The sequence below is a fragment of the Gossypium arboreum genome, chromosome 12 (genome assembly GCF_025698485.1).
Source record: "Gossypium arboreum isolate Shixiya-1 chromosome 12, ASM2569848v2, whole genome shotgun sequence".
NCBI lineage: Eukaryota > Viridiplantae > Streptophyta > Magnoliopsida > Malvales > Malvaceae > Gossypium > Gossypium arboreum.
The window spans coordinates 31517887-31540937 of record NC_069081.1 but is presented as its reverse complement, the minus strand read 5'-3'; positions in this window follow the sequence as shown (position 1 = coordinate 31540937).

The window sequence follows — 23051 nt, the reverse complement described above, 5'->3', positions numbered from 1 at the left end:
GAAACTAGACTCAAAGGGGAATCTGAAAATATAAGGCACGACTTCTAATTCCTTCTGGATAATTTATGGTAAATTTTCAAAGTCGAGACAGGGGACCCAGAAACCGTTCTGGCCCTGTCTCACGAGAACTTTAATATCTCTCAGTATACTGCTCATATTGTCGTTTTGTTTCGTCCATATAAAAATAGATTCATCAAGGTTCAATTTCATAATTTATTCACTATTTAATTCTACTTCTACTATTTTTAGTGATTTTTCAATCTCATCTCACTGCTGCTACCCGCAACAGTTACTGCAGTAGACTATGCCAATTTCGTGAATCTTTCCTTGGCCTTACTAATCATCCATCATACATGACACAAATTATGGCCACCTTATCAAAATTAAAATTTCTAAGACTCGTGGCTATAGGTTCTAGCATCCCACTCGACGACCACATAGGCCATTTTCACATGGCTGAAAGTTTACAACCCACAATTCAACAAAACATAATAGCCTATACATGCCAAATGTTCTCCTAGTTCAACTACGAAGACAATACCAAAAGGTTTCCAGCCGGTGTGATGACTTCAACGACGGTTCCGAGCACGCAACAATACGAGTCCAAGAGACCTAAAATGGGTGACAAGAAAACACCGAGTGAGTTTATAACTCAGAAGTCATAAGCATTCATCAACCATCCATTAATAAAATTTTCGCAACATCAAACAATAAACGAGGCTAGGTACTTCATCCATATCGAAACTATACCATAATTCCTCGGACCTTTCGGTTCAATCTCATACCAAGTCATACATCCACATTTCATATTTTATACAATAAGATATTTGAGGCATTTTACACACCAACTCATTCACACCACAATCATACAATTGCAATCATCACATAGATTTAAAGCTTACCAAGCTCAACCCCGAGCATGAACGTATTGCCTAATCGTCATGAGCTCAAGGTACTTACCCGATCCGCTGTCCGGATTAACTCGATAATGTCGCACACTCAATTGCCAATTGTAACGCAAGAGCATATAGTGAATCCGCACACTTAGTGCTATATATTTTCAGCTCGCACACTTAGTGCTATATAATTTTCAGCTCGCACACTTAGTGCTATATGTTTTCAGTTCGCACACTTAGTGCTGTACAATTTTTAAACCCGCACACTTAGTGCCAATCTTGTCACCGTGTCCATTTATACCCGCACACTTAGTGCCGAGACCAATACCTTATGCATGTTGCTGCCTTTATACATTCAACCATGGCATCATTCCATACACATACATTTTCATTTACACATCAACTCATTTAAACACAATTGCGTATATATTATGGTCATTTACCTCAACACCAAATATATGCTTAATGACTTACCTCGGATGTTGTCGAACGTCTTCAACGGCTATTCAATTACTTTTTCTTTCCCCTTATCCAACTTCGATCCTTTAAGCTCTTGAGCTTGTTTAAGAACAATTGAATTCATTTAATTCCAATTCAAATAGACGATTTAATATAACACATGTATATTATAAGGTTGAGGTACATATGACTTATTGGTTAACTATCAAACACCATACGCATATATACATATATTCTCTAGTCATGCACAACCCAACATCTTACTTGGGCATTAACAACTTTATAGATATATGCATATCTATGTTAAGGCCGAATATATATATTTAACACATTCTACAATTATGGTTATTTATAATGATTAACACCGTTTTATCTCAAGTCATACTCATAAACACATCCATCCAAATACATTCGTACTTAAACATTATTCTGAGTTAACACTCATATCACATTTATAAAACTACAAGTCGAATATACCTATACTTACATTACTTAAACATCAACCCTCAATTTCTTTGACAAAGCACATTCCGGAAATGATAAGACAATATAACGATCTTTAATCCAACTTATAATTCATTTACATCACATTCCAAGCATTCACTCTATTCTATCACTTAAAATACAAACATTACTCAATAACTTCCTAGTTCAAATTCGGCAATTACACATACACACACAAGCTGATTTCTTTTCCTACCACCCAAACCACCTATATGAACATTTAACTAACTCATACTTCACCCATCCACAATTACTCATTCAAACATGAAGAAGGTAATCAAATTTCTTCACTATCAACCATGGCCGAATGCTTCATTCACCACCCAAAACCAAAATTTTAGCATGGGCTAATTGAAGAACTTAGTAAATAACTTAAGTTAAGCTAAAATCCCAAAATCTAACAAGAATTACTAACCTTGTTTTTGAGCTTAAGATGACCGAATGCCATATCCCCCTTCCTTCTTTAACTTTCGGCTCCTAAGGTAGAAGATGAACACCAATATTTTTTTTCAATTTCCTTTATTCTATTCGCCAAGGCACCCAAGGATGAGCAACAAATTTTCTTCCCTTTTTTCTTTGTTTCTCACGCCAAAAGAGCATCCACACCCATTTTTTTCATCATTTTCTTTTTTTTTCCATTTCTTTATTCTCCCTTACATCATGCACTAGGCCAACATGTCTAGGACATGTTTTCCTTGCCCATCACCTAGTCATGGCCGGCCACTCACCTTAGGAAAAGGGGTTATTTGACATGCAAGGACAAACCTTTTCCCACATGTATTAATAGGCCACCTTACATTTGCCTAGCACATTTCTAAATTTTCTCACATAAGTCCTAATCACTAAAATTCCCCTATAATTAAGCAAAAATTCAATAAAGAAATTATCACACATGCATATTCACATATTTAGACAGTAACTATCATACTCAAATAATTTAGTGACTCGGTTTAGCGGTCCCGAAACCGGTTTCCGACTAGGGTCACTTTAGGGCTGTCACATAGATTAAGCTGCAACGAGTTCAAAAACATAGAAATCATTAAAAACCGAGTCAAAACTATACTTTAATTAAGAATTGAAGTTTTCGAAACCTAAAAGCATAAAATGGCTTCTCTTCTCTTTATTTTCGGTGAAGAAAGGATGAACAGTTAGGAAATTTTGGCATTTTGTTTTAATATTATTACTTTAATAACTAAATTACTAATATAACGTTATAAATAAACTTATAATAACATGAATTTCATGGACATGAATGTCCATTAACTTAAACTAAGGTCAAATAACATTATAAGGACTTCCATGTTAATAAACCATAGCTATTTAATACATTTAAACAATAGAACTCATATTTTACGCTTTACGCGATTTAGTCATTTTTACCGAATTAACCATTTAAACAATAAAATTTCTTTTCGAAACTTCCACATAATTTATCTAACATATTGTAAACCTTATTAAAATAATAAAATAAATATTTTGACTTCAGATTTGTGGCCACAAAACTACTGTTCCAATTTGACCTAAAAACATGTTGTTACAACTTTCCCCCAATAGGGATTTTCGTCCCCGAAAATCTTACCGGTAAAACGGTTAGGGTACTGTTTCACTTAGCTTCCTTGGATTCTCACATAGCTTCCTCAATCCCATGTTTATGCCAAAGAACCTTCATAAGTGCTATATGTTTATTTCTCAATTCTTCGATTTCTCAGGCCAAAATTCTGATTGGTTCTTCTTTATACAATAAATTAGACTGTAACTCAATTTCAACAGGAGAAATCACATTTGACGGATCCGATCTATACCGACGTAACTTTGAAACATGAAAAACATTATGTATCTTTTCTAGTTATGACGGTAAAGCAAGTCGATAGGCTACAAGTCCTATTCTTTCAACAATTTCATACGACCTGATAAATCGTGGACTTAACTTTCCTTTACGACCGAATCGAAGAACCTTTTTCCACGGTGAAACTTTTAGAAATACTTTGTCTCTGACTTGAAATTCAATCTCTATATGTTTCAAATCTGCATAAGATTTCTATCGATCTGAAGCTGCTTTTAGACCATCACAAATCGTTTTCACTTTTTCTTTTGTTTCTTTGATTAATTTAACCCCATGAATCTTTTTCTCACTCAATTCAGTCCAGTATAAGGGTGTTCGACACTTGCGACCATATAAAGCTTCATACAGTGCCATCTTTATACTCATTTGAAAACTGTTGTTATACACAAATTTAGTCAGAGGCAAATATTTCTCCCAGTTACTTTTCAAACTCGAGAATGCAACAACGCAACATATCTTCAAGTATCTGTATAACTCTTTCGGATTGATCGTCTGTTTGAGGATGAAAAGTTGTGCTAAAATTCAATTTCGTTCCAAGAGCTTCTTGTAATTTCTTCCAGAATCTTGATGTAAATCGCGGATCTCTATCAGAGATAATAGACAGTGGTACACCATACAATCGTACGATTTCAGATAAGTACAATTTAGCTAGTCTATCCAAAGAGTAATCTGTACGTACCGGTATAAAATGAGTAGATTTTTTCAATCGATCAACGACAACCCAAATAACATCTTTCTTTTTTGGAGTTAGAGGCAGCCCTGATACGAAATCCATACTGACTCTATCCCATTTCCATTCAGGAATCAATACTGGCTGCAGTAAACCAGATGGTACTTGATGTTCAGCTTTCACTTGTTGACAAATCAAACATTTCAATATAAACTCTAAGATATCCTGTTTCATTCCTGACCACCAATACTGCTGTTTCAAATCATTATACATCTTGGTACTACCCGGATGAACAAAAAAGCGACTATTGTGTGCTTCATGCAAAATTTTCTGAACAAGTTCTATATTTTTCGATATACAAATTCTATTTCGAAACATTAAACAATCATCAGTTCCAATATGAAATTCTGAATCAGAAATAGACTCACATTGAATTCGTTTAGCTTGCAGTCTATGATCATTCTTTTAACACCCTGAATTTGGACCTAGAAGTTTTGGGCCCTGAGCATGGGAGCGGTTGAAGGCAGCTTATAATATTCTGTTGTGCGTGAAAATTTCGTAGTTGAAGGCTTGTTTTAGTGGTTAAGTGTGCTGAGAAGTGTTGGAGAAGTCTTGGGTTCAAAGCTGGATTCTAGCAAAAATTTTGGTTTAAGGTGAATCAAACCCTGGGTGTAGTAGGTAGGCCTTAAGAATATTGTTGGAGAAATTGTGACACAAAAAGCCTTGTGGCTTAATGGCAAGTAGCGTATGGAGCATTTAAGGGGAGGCATGGGTTCGAATCCCATGGCAAGCAAAGAGCATTTATTTTGCTAACAGGGGGCAGCAAGAGTTGGTGTTGAATTTAAACTCGATGATGGAGGGATCCCACATCGGAAGCTAACATAAGAGTGGATGCGGTCGGCTTTAAATATAGAGAACCATGAGGAGAGTAAAGGTACCTTTCTTGGTGATCCCTTTCGCTTTATGGCGTGCTCGTTTGGGTTAGGCGTCACTAAGAGTGCTCGGGCGTGAATTAACTCCAGTCTCCAATCAGGTGTGTATTTCTCACTACTCTAGCTGTAGGATGGCTACTTCGGGCTGCGATGGGCTAAAAGGGGCCATGTGGGCCCAATGGGCCAACAGGCCCAATTGGATAAGTTGTTTGATTGTGTAGTAAATATTGGACTAGGCTAGGTGAATCTCATATCGTGGCTAGATTTGGGCTAAAAAGGCCACACGAGCGTGGGCCCATTTGGTAGAGAATAGGCTTTAGGCCCATTCGTATTGTTATCCTGTTTAGAATACTTTAGTTTACCAAATTACTAAAATGTCCTCAATTTGTAAAATTACCAAAGTACCCTCGATTTACAGAATTATCGTTTTACCATCGATTTATAGAATTACCATTTTACCCTCAATTTACAAAACTACCGTTTTACCCTCGATTTACAGAATTACCGTTTTACCCTCGATTTACAAAATTACTAAAATACTCTTGGTTTACAAAATTACCAAAATACCTTTGGTTCATAGAATTACTAAAATACCCCTGTAGGGTAGAATTACCGAAATACCCCTGTAGGGTAGAATTACCGAAATACCCCTGTAGGGTATAATTATTGAAATAACCCTTTAAGGTAGAATTACCAAAATACCCCTATAGGGTATAATTACTGAAATACCCCTATAAGGTAGAATTACTGAAATACCCTTGTAGGGTAGAATTATTGAAATACCCCTGTAAGGTAGAATTACCGAAATACCCCTGTAGGGTAGAATTACCGAAATACCCCTGTAGGGTAGAATTACCGAAATACCCTTGTAGGTTAGAAATACTGATTTACTCCTGTAAGGTAGAATTACCGAGATACCCTCTTAGGGTAAAATTACCATTTTGCCCCTAAGGTGTTAAAGGACTATTTTGCCCTTGTGGGCAAGTGACTGACTTGGATTGTGTGGTCGACGGATTTGATTGTGAATATATGTTGGTGATATGAATGACTTGACTGTGATTGTTTGATTCAAATATGGGCATGACATTCTGCATTCATGACATGTTGCATGGGTTGAGATTTCGTACGGAGGAAGATCTGATCTGTTAAGGTCGCACGGGTCGCCCGAGACGACTGTGGACCGATCGATGGCTGAGTGCCGATCATGTTACCGAAGGCTGTGTGCCATTATTGTGGGCTTCTTATCGATATTGTGGGCTTCGTGCCGATTATAGACCCGTTATCGATGGCTCTGTGCCAACCTAAATATGGCTTTGTGCCATCTTGACTATGGCTTCGTGCCAAACGTATTTACCTGTGGCTATGTGCCTAACATATTTGTTGACGATTCTGTGTCAATCATATTTACCGAAGGCTGTATGCCAGTTATATTACCGTCACTAATGGCTATGTGCCAAAGTTATTACAGTTATCGATGGCTTTGTGCCACGTATTCTATTAAGTGGCTTTGCTACATTATCTGATTCTAGTGGCTATGCCACAAATATTTATTCTGGTGGCTTTGCCACAATATCTGTATCTGGTGACTCTGTCACAATATTCGATAACCGAGCGACAATCTTTGCGATCGTGGAGTGTAGGGTTTGGGTGGGTTGAGCTATTCCCCACATGGAGTGTAAGGCTAGTACGGGTGGAGTGTAGCGGTTGGTTATAGGCTGGATTGGGTTGGGATTGCATTCACATTCTAATTTTTATTCATTACACGATCTCGATTCGATTTTGATTCTCACATTCGACATCGATTCGATTCGAATCTATCACCTAATTCGATTCGATTCGATTCTAGTTACGATAATGTTTCTTATTCGTAATGGGTTAAAGCCCATCGATCATCGTCATATAGTGGGCTAAGGCCCAATTGATATCGAAACTGTAAGTTGGGTGGGGCCAACTTTTAATTCTTTATATATGACCGATCGTTCCTTTTATATAGTAGGGATTTCACATGAGTTTTCGTAAACTCACCCCATTTATTAACCTTTCGTAATTTCCACCTTAGACAAATCGAGTCATGCGAGGGCTCGGAGGAAGCCACACACACTGTTTATGTTATAGTTTTGATTATTGCTTTTAAATGTTTTTATGTGGGTTGTAGTAAAGCCGTTGTAATTTTCTGGATTTCAAATTTGGAATTTTATTTATTGTTCTTATAATTGCTAGTATTAGAACACGGTTTTCCAATGCAACTACTGTTGTTCAAAACATCACGTATCCACAATTGTTTTTAAATCAAGCTTCCGCAACTGCCAAGATTTTCACAAAGTTGTTAACAATGTTATTCAGCTGAGGTTTCTAACAAGGTTTAAAAAGGGTATAAGTTTTTAATTATTAAGAAGGGTTTCTAATGGAAACATGGTTTTCAAAAAACACTTCAATGTGACATGCCAAATTCGAGCCAAACTTCCAGGCCGGGTTTGGGGTGTTACAATTCTTCTGAGCTTCACAAATTTGTTTCAAAAATATCGATTTAGCTTTCAATTTAGCTAAAATAGATCCATCATGTAACACCCCTTACTTGAGACCGTCGCCGGAGTCGAGCACGAGGCGTTACCTGACTTAACTTACTAATTTGGGGCATAAAATTTGCTTTTAAAATTAGTTTATTTACATTCATTAATTATGTCCCTAAAAGGGCCCTCGAGACCCTAAAACATGCAATTGAAATGGTTCAGGACCAAACCAAGAACATTAAAAATTTTCTGAATACTTAGACAAATCAAAACAATTTATTTCATTATTCCTTATAAAACTGCCCACTTGCGTCATAGTCACTAAATAAATCATAACTCAAGTCACTAAACTCAAAATTTAAATTCGTGAATTTTCCCTTAAACCAGACTCATATATCTTCTTACTATTTTTTTCCAGAATTTTTGGTCTAGCCAATTAGTACAGTTTATTAGTTAAATTTTCCCATGTTGCACTGTTCAACTACTCTGACCTCTCCTTACTACGAATCAGTTTTATCCATGTACAGAATTCAAATAACCATGCCATTTGTTTCTATTGAAAGTAGATTCAATAAGGAATATAGAAATATAAACTATAACTCCTAATTCTTTTCGTACAATTTTTAGTGAATTTATAAATTCAGAACAGGGGATTCAAAAATCGTTCTGACCCTGTCTCACTAAAATTCAAATATCCCTTAATAGACACTTCTTTTGCATACTCTGTTTCTTTCATATGAAAATAGACTCAATAAGATTTAATTATATATCTCATTCATCACCTAATTCCATTTCTACTATTCTTGGTTATTTTTCAAGATCACGTCACTGCTGTTGTTCAATACTGTTTTAATGCTAATTTCACTTTTTCATGATTTCTTTGTATTAACTACCATTTAGGCATACATAACATCGAAACATGTTCTTCATTAGCCATTTCAATAGCTAATCATTATCAAATATTTATATACCATTATTTAGCCATATCATAAGGACATACACACAAAATGGCTAAGTCCCTATACATGCCTTAAACTAGAACGTCTGTAAACGAAGATACCCATTTGGAAACTTGATAGTCGATAGTCTGAAGTGATCTCTGACGACCTCCAACCCGACCTTGCTTTTAAGTACTCTGAAACATGGGAAAGTGAAAGAAGTAAGCTTATAGAGCTTAGTAAGTTCACATGTAAAATAGTAAGCATTAGCAATCAATTTAGCTTACTACTATGCTGTCATAATTTGCTTAAATAATGTTTAGTTCTTACTTTCCCATCTTCCTCATCGGTAACCTTACCAAAGGCTCAGAATACAAAAGGCACCTTACTTAATAGCTTGCTTACATACCTGTAACATCTCACTTAACACATGAGTTGTAACGCCCCGTAACCGAGACCGTCGCCGGAGTCGAACACGAGGTGTTAACAGACTTAATTCATTACTTAAACAGCTCAAACAATTTATTTTTAAAATTTCCAGTCAAGCTAGCAATCTGAGTCATAGTCGCTCAAAAATTCATATCACGAGTTATGAAACTCGAAACCCAATTCCGTAAATTATCCCTGAAACTATACTCATATATCTATTTACTAATGTTTTTATAGAATTTTTGGTCGATGAAATTAGTACAGTTTATTAGTTAAAGTCTCCCCTGTTTCAGAGTTTGACTGCTCTGACCTCTATGTATTACAAATCAAATATCTCCCTGTACAGAGTTTCAATGACTATACTGTTTGCTTCTAATAAAACTAGACTCAATAAGGAATCTGTACATATAAATTATGACTTCTAATTATCTTTGAACAATTTATGGTGAATTTCCAAAGTCAGAACAGGGGATCCAGAAATTACTCTGGCCCTATTTCACAAAAATTTAAACATCTCATAAAATATAACTCATATACCTGTTTTGCTCCATCCATATGAAAATAGACTCATAATTCTTCAATTCCATATATTATTCATCATCTAATTGTATCTCTACTATTTTTAGTGATTTTTCAAACTCACGTCACTGCTGCTGTCTGAATCTATTTTATGGTAAATTTTACCTATTTCATGGTTTCCATGGATTAGCTAGCATTTTAGCATACATAACACCAAATATTATCATGATTAGCCATTCCAATGGCTAATCATTACCAAGCATTTCCATACCACTCAATAACCATATCATAAGACCATTACACAAAATGATTATAATTCTATACATACCAAACTCAAAATATACAAACCATTATGCCAAGATGGTATACGGATAGTGTGAGCGTGCCTTCGACCGTTTTCGATTTCCGAGCTGGCTTGTCAACACTACAAGGAATGAAAAGGAGGGAGTAAACATAAATGCTTAGTAAGTTCACATGCAAATAGCAAGTAACATAACTATATAAGCAAACATAAAACATCATTTGCATAATCATCACCGAGACATTCATATCACATTTTCATTTATCATCTTACCATATTGTTGTTATATCGAGTTTTCAACCCGAGGGTTAAGTACATACCTGTTCAAAGTATTCATTTCACAACACTTACCAATACTTCCCTTTCATCTCGAGTATTCCTCCGCTTGAGTAAAATTTTACCCGTTGAACACATCGGAATATAATTCGGATACATGGAAAGTTTGCACATAAGTGCCACATATGTAGCCAAGCTATTATGTAACCCGGCCATAAGAGAACTCGGACTCAACTCAACAAGCTCGGGCGTTCGCATCCATGAGTGAACTCGGACTCAACTCAACGAGTTCTAATGCCTAGTTACATCTCACGAACTCGGACTCAACTCAACGAGTTCGGATGCTCAACCATCCTAGTGACATGTCACTTGTATCCTAATCTATTCCTAAGGTTCAAACGGGCGTTTTCCTCGATCACACATCTTTGCCATCTTCCACGGAATATCGAAATTGATACTTCGGTGATAGTTCATACTCATCAAGTAATTCACATAATTACATATTATTCAACAATAACCACAAAGCATAATATTTCATGATAATAATCAGCACCATATCATATAAACAACATTAAATTGCTTAAAATGACAATTATGTTACTACATTTACACATGAACTTACCTCGGTACAAAATTATTAACAATCGAGCCTATTCTTCGTAAACTTTGTTTTTCCCTCGATCACGACTTGAATCTCGTTTCTCTTGATCTATAATGCCAAATTAATCTTATTTAATATATACATTCATCAAAACAGAATTTAATACGAACTTTGGCAAAATTACATTTTTGCCCCTAAACTTTTGCATAATTACACTTTTTCCCCTAGGCTCGGGAATTAAACTTCATCCCTTATTCTTATGTTTTATGACATGCTGATCATTTTTCCCTTCTATTGCAACATCAAATTCACACTCCAACATGTACTTATGACTATTAGGTATTTTTACCGATTAAGCCCTTTTACTCGTTTTCGCTTAAAACCGAGTAGTAGAAGTTGTCTAACATAATTTAAAACCTCATATTCTATCATAAAACACCAAAATACACAAATTTCACCTATGGGTATTTTTCCAAATATGAACCCTAGGTTGAATTATTGCTAGCATAAGCTTAATCGAGCTACCGGGATTCTAAAAACGTAAAGAACATGAAAAACAGGGCTAGAATGGACTTACAATTGAGCTTGGAAGCTTGAAAAACCCTAGCCATGGTTTCTCCTTGCTATATTCGGCCATGGGGTTGAAGATGAGCAAAATTGGCTTTTAATTTTGTATTTTAATTCATTTTACCCCTAAATGACCAAAATGCCCTTACTACTAAACTTTCCAAAAATTCCATCCATGTCCAATTTTTGTCCATAGACATAGAAATTGGTAAAATTCTATTTAAGACGTCCTAATTAATATTTCAAAACAATTTCATATTAGAAACTTCTAGAATGCAAGTTTTACAAATTATTCGATTTAGCCCCTAATTTCAATTTAAGCACTTTATGCATAAAATTTCTTCACGAAATTTTCACACAATCATGCAATCATATCATAGACCTCAAAATAATCATAAAATAATTATTTCTATCTCAGATTTTATGGTCACGAAACCACTATTCCGACTAGGCCCAAAATCAGGATATTACAACTCTCCCCCCTTTTGGGATTTTCGTCCCCGAAAATCTTACCAGAAAAGTGGTCTTCACTTTTAATCTCATATTCGGTGCCGAAGAACTTTCACTTAGGCTGTACCTCCAATACATCTCTTTAATTTCTCATATGATCTAAAAGCTTACAGTCTCAACTCTCAACTGTTCTTAAATTTTCAACCCTTCTCAATTTCCCATGATATCATGACATAAAACCCAGATCTCAACTTGATTTAATGGAGACCGGAATTTCAAGAAATCCAACAATCAAAGAGACCTGAAATTCCATGAATCTGATGAGTAGGAATTCATTCAATACATATATGATTTATGGATCTCGCCAAACATTTAATAATAGGATACATCACATTTTCCTCTTTCCGCCATGGAAATATTTCTGACATGGCCTCAAGAGTAATCCTTCTCATTTCCATCCCAATATCAACACTGACAAGGATAATTTTGATAGATCCCAATGTTCGGCTTTAACCCCTTTAACAACTCCGATTTTATGTAACATCGAATGCTCTAAACTATCACATTACCTCACCGTCTTGAAACACATCACAATTCATACAACAAGACATTCTTGAAAGTCGAAGTCTTTACTCAATGTAGACTAGTCTAGTTCAGACGCCTTGTTACCAATATTCTCATCTATCCAAACTTTGTCAACATGTAATAAACTTTTCAGCTTTCACAAGACGAAAACCTTATCATTCGTAGTGATTTTAACTAATATCCAACTCTTTCTAATAAATATACACTTCTCATTTAGACTATTTACTCTTTTATCCGTACAAAATGAAATTCTATTATCAAACTTGGGAAAAATAATCCTGAAATAATTGTCACATGAAATCTTTCAAATAGATAATTCACCATACCGACTGAAACTCGCGCTTTTATCACTTATGCCTTTACTGATGTCAAATCCTTACACAGAAATTAGAAAAAACCTCAATACTAAAATCACCACATTACCAAGATCAAATTCGAAGTATAGTCATATTTGACATGATTATCACGAGCTGAAGAACGTACTTCGGACATGAGTCATAATTGACAAATTATGGAATAAAGATAACAAGAAAACCGAATAAAGAAATCCAGAATAAAGAGATCCAGGATAAAGAAACCTAAGATACGATACTATGCCGGAGAATCGAAAACCAAACTCATAGAGAAAATACAGAATACCCAGATAATTCTTCAAAGAAAGAAAATCCAGAAGAAAACATCATTTAATCCCACTGAAATCAAATATAACAAGAACAATATATCTTCCCATATATATATATCGATGAAGCATCAAGTAGAAGAAACAGAATCATAATATCATATGTATTCTCTCATCAATTCTTATCGATTTAAATGAAATAGAATACCCGATAAAATAGAGCAATATAAATTATAAACCATCGGACTACCAATGCTTTCATCCAACACCGAATTAGAAGACATTCCCATATAACAAGAATTTCTTCAAGATCAATAGCCATAGAAATATTTTTGAGAACGGTAAACACATAGAACATCTCAAAAGAGATCGCTAAATCTGTCCGATCATAATCATCACACTCAGATAGTTCACATTTCAAATATCATTTCCCAACTAGTTCTCGCCATCACAAATTTCATATTAAACCATTCACTAAAGAAGGCCGATTCGAATAAATTTTGATTTACACTTTTCTCGACCTTGCACTGAGTAATTCAATTTACCAAAGAAAATTCCTTCTCTAATTGGGATAGTGCATAACTTCAATAATCTTTACGTCAATCCGATACTTTACTGGCTCTGACTTTACTTATCAGCTCATTTTCAATCTCGATCATACTTATAATTATTCTATCACTAAACTCTTTGGGTTCTCAACTGAAACTTATTCAATACAAATCTCATGAAATTCCATTATAAGTACCACTTGATGGGGGAGGGTTGTAGGACCTCCGACTCGACTTTTTATACATACACATATGACATAACTCCCATCATCATAGCAACATCATCAAAATCATGTCATTCATTCAGGCAATGCAACATTCATGTTGGCTTACACAAATTTTCCTATTGTCCATTTAGACAATATACTTATGCATACATTCTATGTTTTCTAGATAGCTTTACTTATCCATTCATTTAATTAAATTAAGTCATGCTCATGACATCATATAAGACCAAACAAACATAGATATTTGCACCACAATCACAACTTTCATTTCGTGCATCATCATGTACATATCATTACAATCATATAATTCAGTCCAAATTATAATCCTTTATCTCATAAAAATTATATATCATTAGCATTCATCAACATTCGACGTCCAAATCAAGACAAGGACATTTTCATTCGTATCATAATATTATGACTTTTATTCATACCGCTACTACTTTCTATTTATTCCTTTCATCTTATCAAGTAAGCCATATACACTACATCATATGAGCAAGAAGCAAATATGGATATTTATCATATATGTATCATAAACTTTTATTCATACTTTTCTGAACCGAGACTTCTCATAATCATAATTTTACTCAAATACCTTCACATAACATTGAACATGGTCGGCACAGCTCGGTTGGAGAGTACCCTGTCTAAATAAGACGGTACTCATACGCGTCAGAAGACATCACACTACCACAGATCAGTGGCATGTATAGCTAAACTTTAACACATGCTAGGTTAGTCCGAGAACCGACTAAACCTGGCTCTGATACCACTAAACGTAACGCCCCGTACCTGAGACCGTCGTCGGAGTCGAACACGAGGTGTTAACAGACTTAATTCATTACTTAAACAGCTCAAACAATTTATTTTTAAAATTTCCAGTCAAGCTAGCAATCTGCATCACAGTCGCTTAAAAATTCATATCCTGAGTTATGAAACTTGAAATCCAATTCTGTAAATTTTCCCTAAAACTAGACTCATATATCTATTTACTAATGTTTTTATAGAATTTTTGGTCCAGTAAATTAGTACAGTTTATTAGTTAAAGTCTCCCCTATTTCAGAGTTTGACTGCTCTGACCTCTGTGTATTACAGATCAAATATCTCCCTGTACAGAGTTTCAATGACTATACTGTTTACTTCTAATAAAACTAGACTCAATAAGGAATCTGTACATGTAAATTATGACTTCTAATTATCTTTGAAAAATTTATGGTGAATTTCCAAAGTCAAAACAGGGGATCCAAAAATTGCTCTGGCCCTATTTCACAAAAATTTAAACATCTCATAAAATATAACTCATATACCTGTTTTGTTCCATCCATATGAAAATAGACTCATAATTCTTCAATTCCATATATTATTCATCATCTAATTGTATCTCTACTATTTTTAGTGATTTTTCAAACTTACGTCACTGTTGCTGTCTAAATCTATTTTATGGTAAATTTTACCTATTTCATGGTTTCCATGGATTAGCTAGCATTTTAGCATACATAACACCAAATATGATCATGATTAGCCATTCCAATGGCTAATCATTACCAAGCATTTCCATACCACTCAATAACCATATCATAAGACCATATACACAAAATGATTATAATGCTATACATGCCATACTCAAAATATACAAACCATTATGCCAAGATGGTATACGGATAGTGTGAGCGTGCCTCCGACCGTTTTCGATTTCCGAGCTGGCTTGTCAACACTACAAGGAATGAAAAGGAGGGAGTAAGCATAAATGCTTAGTAAGTTCACATGCAAATAGCAAGTAACATAACTATATAAGCAAACATAAAACATCATTTGCATAATCATCACCGAGACATTCATATCACATTTTCATTTATCATCTTACCATATTGTTGTTATATCGAGTTTTCAACCCGAGGGTTAAGTACATACCTGTTCAAAGTATTCATTTCACAACACTTACCAATACGTCCCTTTCATCTCGAGTATTCCTCCGCTTGAGTAAAATTTTACCCGTTGAACACATCGAATATAATTGGATACATGGAAAGTTTGCACATAAGTGCCACATATGTAGCCAAGCTATTATGTAACCCGCCCATAAGCGAACTCGGACTCAACTCAACGAGCTCGGGCGTTCGCATCCATGAGTGAACTCGGACTCAACTCAACGAGTTCGGATGCCTAGTTACATCTCACGAACTCGGACTCAACTCAACGAGTTCGGACATTTGCATCCATAAGTGAACTCGGACTCAACTCAACAAGTTCGGATGCTCAACCATCCTAGTGACATGTCACTTGTATCCTAATCTATTCCTAAGGTTCAAACGGGCATTTTCCTCAATCACACATCTTTGCCATCTTCCACGGAATATCGAAATTGATACTTCGGTGATAGTTCATACTCATCAAGTAATTCACATAATTACATATTATTCAACAATAACCACAAAGCATAATATTTCATGATAATAATCAGCACCATATCATATAAACAACATTAAATTGCTTAAAATGACAATTATGTTACTACATTTACACATGAACTTACCTCGGTACAAAATTATTATCGAGCCTATTCTTCGTAAACTTTGTTTTTCCCTCGATCGCGACTTGAATCTCGTTTCTCTTGATCTATAATGCCAAATTAATCTTATTTAATATATACATTCATCAAAACAGAATTTAATACGAACTTTGGCAAAATTACATTTTTGCCCCTAAACTTTTGCATAATTACACTTTTGCCCCTAGGCTCGGCAATTAAACTTCATCCCTTATTCTTATGTTTTATGACATGCTGATCATTTTTCCCTTCTATGGCAACATCAAATTCACACTCCAACATGTACTTATGACTATTAGGTATTTTTACCGATTAAGCCCTTTTACTCGTTTTCGCTTAAAACCGAGTAGTACAAGTTGTCTAACATAATTTAAAACCTCATATTCTATCATAAAACACCAAAATACACAAATTTCACCTTTGGTTATTTTTCCAAATATGAACCCTAGGTTGAATTATTGCTAGCATAAGCTTAATCGAGCGACCGGGATTCTAAAAACGTAAAGAACTTGAAAAACGGGGCTAGAATGGACTTACAATCGAGCTTGGAAGCTTGAAAAACCCTAGCCATGGTTTCTCCTTGCTATATTCGTCCATGGGGTTGAAGATGAGCAAAATTGGCTTTTAATTTTGTATTTTAATTCATTTTACCCCTAAATGACCAAAATGCCCTTACTACTAAACTTTCCAAAAATTCCATCCATGTCCAATTTTTGTCCATAGACTTAGAAATTGGTAAAATTGCTATTTAAGACGTCCTAATTAATATTTCAAAACAATTTCATATTAGAAACTTCTAGAATGCAAGTTTTACAAATTATTCGATTTAGCCCCTAATTTCAATTTAAGCACTTTATGCATAAAATTTCTTCACAAAATTTTCACACAATCATGCAATCATATCATAGACCTCAAAATAATCATAAAATAATTATTTCTATCTCAGATTTTGTGGTCACGAAACCACTATTCCGACTAGGCCCAAAATCAGGATATTACATGAGTACTCTTTCATAATATAGGCATATTGCCAATCATGTCATGAAGTGTCACAAGCATAACTAAAAACTCATCACTTACTTAATACTTGATAATCTCAATTACTTACAATCTCAATATTAAATAAGCCTTAAATGCATACCTGTACTCTTTCTTCATGTTCTCACCTTGTCATTTCTTTGACTTACTCTTTGGATTACTCGGGAACCTTTTCCTTTTTGAACTTACCATTACCATGTCTTGACATGGTCTTACGTGGTATCCTTGCCTTATGAACTCACCAATGCCATGCCTTGGCATGGTCTTACATGGGACCTTTGCCTTATAGTAACTCATCAATGTCATGTCTTGACATGGTCTTACATGATTTCCTTTCTTTATAGAACTTATCAATGCCATGACTTGGCATGGTCTTACATGATATCCTTATCTTACCAAATGCCATGTTCCAAACATGGTCTTACATGGTATCCTTGTCTTAGTGCTAATGTCACATCTTGATGTGGTCTTACATGGAGTCATTAATCAATGCCGATGCCATTTCTTGACATGGTCTTACACGGGATCCTTGCCTTATCAATGCCATGTCTTGACATGGTCTTACATGGTATCCTTAACTTTCAATTCCTCCTTAAATGCCATGTTATGAACATGGACTTTTCCATCAATTCTTCCTTAATTGCCATGGTACAACCATGGACTTTGAGATATCAATGCCTTGTCAAGTCATAGTTGAAACATACTTGCTCAAATTCTCAAGGTTAGTCGCATAACTCAATAATAACAATACTAATAACAATAATTGCATAATAGTAAAATGCTACTCAACTTATATACTTACATTCTCAATCTCATCATATCATCAACTTAACTTATTCTCATCAAACTATGCTAGCCAATACTTTCTTGTTATCATACAAAGCCATAATACAAAACATGGTCTTACATATAAATTATACAAGTTCTCTTTCTAATATTGAATTATTATCGAACATCAATCATTATATCTGAAACTCAATACTAAAGTATTTATAACCAAAATATCAATTTATCATTCAAATATGCATAATTAAATGCTTATTAAACATATGAACTTACCTCGATACCAAAACGACCATTTTATCAACTTCCCCGATTTTTGGTTTTTCTCCCATTCTAGGTCCAAATCTCACTTTCCGGGATCTAAAACATCATATTTCACTTATTTAATTAATGTCCTATTCAAAACAATCTCTAACTCAAACTATTGCAAAATTATAATTTTTCCCCTAAACCTTTACAGAATTACGATTTTGCCTCTAGGCTCGAAAATTAAACTTTCTCCATTTTTCTTATGTTTTATGACACACTGAACATTTTTCCTTTCTATGGCAACATCAAATTCTCACTCTATCATGTATTTATGAACATTAGGTACTTTTACCGATTATGTCGTTTTACTCGTTTTCACTTAAAATCGCTTAGCAAAACTTGTTTAACATAATTTCAAGCTTCATTTCTACCATAAAACATCAAAATAAACACATTTAACCTATGGGTATTTTTCCAAATATGAACCCTAGCATGAATTATTGCTAGAATAAGCTAAATCAAGTTATTGGGACTCAAAAAACGTAAAGAACATTAAAAACGGGGCTAGAACAGACTTACTATTGAGCTTGGAAAGCTTGGAAACCCTAACCATGGCTTCCCCCATGCTCTATTCGGCCTCCGACCAATTTTGGCTTTATTTTTCCTTTTTAATTCTTTTAATTACTAAATGACCAAAATGCCCTTAAAGGCTTTTCTTTCAAATTTGTCTTATTCTTGCCCATTTTTGACCAAACTGAAATATAATGTCTAATTACTAAATAAGGACCTCCACTTTAAGAACCCATTTCAATTAAATACCCTTTATTATCCAGAACACACATTTTGCTAATTCTACAATTTAGTCCTAATTATCAAATTAGGCACTTATACATAAAATTTATTCACGAAATTTTCACACAATTATTCAATCAATGAATAAACCTTAAAACTTAATCAGAATAATTTTTTTACCTCAGATTCATGGTTTCACAACCACTATTCCATTTAGGCCCTATTTCGGGATGTTACACATCATCACATAACATCAAATGGGTATTCAAGGCTCGTAATGCAAACAATGATTTTCGACTCAAAGCATCAATAACCACATTAGCTTTACCCAGGTGATAATCAATCATAAAGTCATAATCTTTTAATAACTCAAGCCATCTTCGTTGTCGCAAATTCAGATATTACTGTGCATCAAATATTTCAAGCTTTTATGATCCCTAAAAATGTGGCATTTTTCACCATATAAGTAGTGTCACCAGATCTTTAATGCAAAAACAATCGCAGCCAATTCTAAATCATGCGTCAAATAATTCTTTTCATGCGGTTTCAATTGTCGGGAAGCATAAGCTAGAACTTTTCCTTCTTACATTAAAACACAGCCCAATCCGTTCAGCGATGCATCACTATAAATCACGAATTCCTTACCCGATTCAGGTTTAACCAAAACTGGTGCTTCTGTTAATAGTGCTTTCAACTGTTCAAAACTCTATTGACACTTTTCTAACCATACAAACTTCACATCTTTCTGTAGTAATTGAGTCATTGGTATTGCAATCATTGAGAAGCCTTTTTCAAATCTTCGATAATAGTCCGTTAAGCCCAAAAAGCTACAGACTTCAGATACGTTCTTTTGGAGGTTTCCAGTCAACAATAGCAGAAATTTTGTTCGCATCAACTCTAATGCCGTCGGCTGAAACAATATGTCCCAAAAATCCAACCTCTTTAAGCCAGAATTCACATTTATTGAACTTTGCAAATAATTGCTTATCACGAAGAGTTTGTAACACAATTCTCAAGTGCTCGGCATGCTCAAATTCATCTCGTGAATAGATCAAAATATCGTCAATGAATATCACAACAAATCTGTCTAAATACGGCCTGAATATACGATTCATCAAGTCCATTAAAATGGTAGGAGCATTAGTTAACCTGAAAGGCATAACAAGGAATTCATAATGGTCATACCTTGTTCTAAAAGCAATTTTCGGCACATCCGACTCTTTAACTCGCAACTCATAGTAACCCGATCTCAGATCTATTTTTGAAAATACCTTAGTCGCTTTCAACTGATCAAATAAGTCATCAATCCGCGGGAGAGGGTATTTATTCTTTATAGTCACTTTATTCAATTGTCTATAGTCGATACACATGCACATAGAGCCATCTTTCTTTTTCACAAATAGTACTGGTGCACCCCAAGGAGAATAACTCGGTTGTACAAAACCTCTATCTGACAATTCTTGCAACTGAGCTTTCAACTCTTTTAATTTTGTTGGAGCCATTATGTATGGACCTATAGATATCGGAGTTGTTCCCGGTATTAACTCAATGCCAAATTTGACTTCTCTAATCAGCGATAATCCCGATAATTCTTCTGGAAATACATCTGAGAATTCACAAACAACAGGTACGAATTCAATCTTTGATTCTGACACCTTCATGTCCAAAATATATGCAAGATATGCATCACAGCCCTTTCTCAAGTATTTCTAAGCTAACATAGATGATATTACAGTAGGTAATTCGTTCGAATCATTAGAATCAATCCGAAGAATCTCACCATTTTGACATTTCAATTCAATAGTCTTTTATCTACAATTCACAACTATATCATGCATAGACAGCCAGTGCATACCCAGAATCACATCAAACTAATTGACTAGTAGAAGCATCAAATCAGTCTGAAAACAGTAACCCCAGATCATCAGAGGACAATTCTTACAAATTTTATCAACTAAAACAAACTTGCCTAAGGGGTTCGATACTTTAATAAAAAACTCTGTAGACTTAACATGTAAACTCTTTTTAAATACTAAATTCATACAGATATATGTGTAACGCCCCTAACCCGAATCCATCACCGGAATAGAGTTACGGAGCATTACCGGAGTTACCGATTCATTTATCAAATATTTCATTAATCCGATATCTTTTCTTTTCCACGTTCAAGTCTCGTATTCAAGTCATCCGGATCTTTATAAAGAAATTTGATCGTCGTTTTCATTTATTTCATGTTATAATACATTCAACTAATGCTCTAAACAAAATTATCATTTTACCCCTAAACTTTTAATTAATGATGATTTCATCCTTAGGTTAAAATAAAGTAAAATTATTACAATTTAATCCTTATTTCTAGCCGTTATTCTCACACAAATTGATAACAACCTATGAATTCTATAAAATGTCAGAATTTTCCATAATTTCAACACTTTTCAATTTAATCTTTAAAACATGTTTTTCCCTGATCTTGAGCTAAATTAATAATTTCATTCAATTTTGTAATTTAAATAATAAAACAATCCATTTCATGCAAATTGGTCATTTCTAACTTTTTTTTTTACAAAATTGCCCATAAAATTTTACTTTTATTCAATTTAGTCCATGAGTCTAAAACATACAAATTAGCCATGCTAGCTGAATATTCATACATATTTTCCTCCTCCTCCTCTCCATTCCACATCCTTAATTTATATAACATGCAACAAGTAACATTATCAATAATTTCACTATTTACTTATGTATATTCAAAACTGTCCATTTGCGTCATAGTCACTAAATTATTTATATCTTAAGCTACAGAACTCAAAATTAAGATCCGCAAATTTTTCCTGAAACTAGACTTACTTATATTATTACCATAAAATTTTCAGAATTTTTGGTTTAGCCAATAAGTACAGTTTATTCTTTAAAGTTTCCCCTGTTCTGCTGTTTGACAGTTCCAACCCTTCTTTACTAAGAATTAATTATCTCATCGTACGAGATTCGGATGATGTTCCCGCTTATTTCTATTGAAAATAGACTCTTTAAGGATTTTAAAAATATAGATTTAATCCCTTAATTATTTTTCTCCAATTTTTGATGATTTTCCAAAATCAAAATAGGGAAACCCGAAATCATTCTGACATTGTCTCACAAAACTTATTATATCTCATGATTTACAATTCCATTGCTTACACCATTTCTTTTATAAGAAACTAGACTCAATAAGATTTAATTTCTTTTTTTATTCATCCTCTAATTAGATTTCTACAATTTTTGGAGATTTTTCAAAGTTAGACTATTGCTGCTGTCCAAAACTGTTTTAGTGCAAAATGTTGATTTTCATTTTACCCCAAATTTCACAGTTCATACAATTCAGTCCTTACTTAATTAACCCATCAATTAAACTAATTTTCTCAATTAATACTTTTCCTAGACATTATAAGTTATTTCATAACTACTGAAATTCAGAATTTCCACATAAAACTCTAACCTCAAACTCTTTTACAATTTAGGTCCCAAACATTCACTTTCTATTCAATTCTAATAAAATCAGCATATAAACAATTTAAAGCTCTAATTCTATGTCAAATCATCATATACTTCCAGCACATATTCATATAAACTTTCAATTTCTTTCATAGAATCAAGAACTAATGAATTCAACAGATGGAGTTAGTTGTAAAAGTCACAAAAACACAAAAATTTCAAGAAATAATCAAGAATTGAACTTACTTGCAGTAAAAATATGAAAAACCAGCTTAAGGGAACTCTTCCATGGT